The sequence below is a fragment of the Siphateles boraxobius genome, unplaced genomic scaffold, assembly GCF_051911475.1.
Source record: "Siphateles boraxobius isolate OS27281-9 unplaced genomic scaffold, OSU_SipBor_1 165, whole genome shotgun sequence".
Taxonomy (NCBI): domain Eukaryota; kingdom Metazoa; phylum Chordata; class Actinopteri; order Cypriniformes; family Leuciscidae; genus Siphateles; species Siphateles boraxobius.
Genome location: NW_027508772.1, coordinates 65001 through 67408, shown reverse-complemented (window position 1 = coordinate 67408; position 2408 = coordinate 65001). Strand labels below are relative to the sequence as shown.

Genomic DNA, 2408 nt, shown 5'->3' with positions numbered 1-2408 from the left:
GTGTCACTCATACTGTATATATATATATATATATATAATGATGTTTTATATTGTGTTACTGTATGGAGCCAGGCCTCACAGTCAACTGTTAAACCCATTATTTCACTATATAAACAAGCACTGAAAATAATGGATCAAAAACAAACAAAATGGCATCATTGTATAATACTGAAAAAGTATAATTTGCTTAGTTATGATAGTTTTATTAAGTACTCTTTTATCAAATTGATTTTTAAATGTGTGAATAATCTCTCTCCAGTTGTGCTTTGTCCATATGTGACAAAAACCAATACTAATAGATTCACCACTAGGGCATCAGCTAATGGTGGCACAGCGCAAAACCACTTTCGGTCAGTCATCTTTCTCTGTAAAAGGGATACATTTTTCGAATGCCCTACCGACAGAAATAAAAACACAAACCATCTCATGAAAAGGTGAAACACTGGCTGAAACAAAACCAAATCTGTGATCACTGATCATGCCACTGTGCAGACGCACTTATAAATGGACATGTACATACGGATAGAGAAATAGATACGCACGCACACACACACACACACAGATATCTGTATATAATGTTGTGTTTTTGTTATTTCTGTTGTTTGTTTCTGTTTTCTTGGTAATGGTGATGTATGTAGCCTAACCAGGGACAGGGGTTGCAGATTAGCTTCGGCTAAAAACCCTATATGCAACTTACTGTAACCGGTTACAATGTGTCTCTTTTGCATTGTCCCAGACAAATAAACAAATAAATAAATATACACCACCCTGATATAGCCAGGAAATTTTAATTCTGAAGTGAACTACTCCTTTAATAATTTACTCTCCCCACATCATCCAATATATTCATGTCTTTCTTTCTACAGTGGAAAAGAAATTAAGTTTTTGACGAAATGAAGGTTTTTGAGGGACACGTTCCAGGTTTTTTCTCCATACAGTGACTTCAGTGGAGTCCAACGGGTCGAAGGTTTAAATGTGAGTTTCAGTGCGGCTTCAGAGTCTCGACACGATCCAGACGAGGAAGAAAAGTCTGATCTAGACTGGACAAACCAGCGGACATTTTATTAAATAAATAAACATTTATATACTTTTTAACCATAAATGCTCGTCTTGCACGTCCACAACTTCACACATTACGTAATCCCGTTGAAAGGTCTCGCGTGTTCCGGTTCAATAAGGTAGGGCGGGTTCTCCTCCAACTTCAAAATCATCCAAACTCGTTGTTTTAACCTTTTATTTATTTATTTATTTATTTGTAAATGGCGTTTGACTCAGTCTTTGTAAACACTAGTTTGGTTCTTTCAATGTGATTATGTAATGCGTGTCGCATCACAGCTAGTGCAAGACCAGCATTTGTGGTTAAAAAGTATATAAATGCTTTTTATTTATTTAATAAAATGTCCGCTGGTTTGTCCAGTCTAGATCAGACTCTTATTCCTCGTCAAAATCCCTCAAGTCAAACCACATTATTGTTGCTTTAAAAGCATTGAGCTTAACTGTGGCAAACTTCTGACATTTACAGTCAACTAACTTTGCATCATATCTATGCCTAAAGCTCTCCTCTACGCGGTTTTATCTCAGATAGCCCGAGGTCCCGCATATTTACTGAAGTTACAGTGAGTAGAGATGAAGGTAAACAAACGCATCAGACGTCAAGACATCACGCGCGCTTTAAACCAACCAGCTTGACTAACGTTAGCTTCCCCTCGGAGGGCGCTCACTTTCCCGCCTTAAAATAAAGCACCACTCGTGTATTTCTCTGAAGCGGGTCTTTATATTGCGGTATCCTCACGCGTCGCGGTGAAATAATGACACACGCATCATCCACACGCGGCTAATTAACTAGCATTAGCAGCCCAGGCCGAGTGACAGGCTTGGTTCTGCTAACTGGCCATTCTGAGTAAAAGCCTGTGCGAATTCGGCACATAAAACACATATCATTTACCTGCGGGAGGGTAAATTCCTGAAAGAAAGCGCTGGTGAATGAATATATCCTCTCAATGTGACTCTCTCTGTCAGTGTATGAGTTTTGCCGGGTATGATGATGATTTCTGCGCGCGAGTCACACGAGCAGCCGATGATGGCGGGAATGTGAAAATTCAGAGCGGAAATGGGAGGTGAGAAGAAGTGCGTAAACTCACGCGAGATTGCGCGGGATTTCAGAATACCATAAAACTCGTTTTTATATGAACGTTTTTTTGTGAGAATTAAATGTGCACGAATAACAACCTACGCGCAATCATATTGCTAAGGAAACGAAAAGAAACAACATTATGCATTATCAAACGGTTTTATCCATACGTCATCAGCCCCTTCTGATTGGCTGCGGAGGGAGCCACGCCATCAGCGGGGCGGAAGTTCAGCATTATTCAGTATCCACTATCCACGGTCTTCTTTCGCTTTGGACT

General features: G+C 39.7%; 1 protein-coding gene across 3 annotated transcripts in view; it reads left to right on the top strand.

Annotated features, from left to right (window-relative positions):
• The first annotated feature begins 2200 nt into the window (after positions 1 to 2200).
• Positions 2201 to 2408, top strand: part of LOC143740080 (insulin-induced gene 2 protein-like) — a 9444-nt gene continuing 9236 nt past the window's right edge. The window contains exon 1 of one of the 3 annotated variants that reach the window (XM_077232155.1): positions 2201 to 2408. This exon is cut by the window's right edge and continues 57 nt beyond it. The gene's annotated coding sequence lies outside the window, so the exon portion shown is untranslated. The other 2 variants (XM_077232154.1, XM_077232156.1) reach the window with 2 other exon arrangements.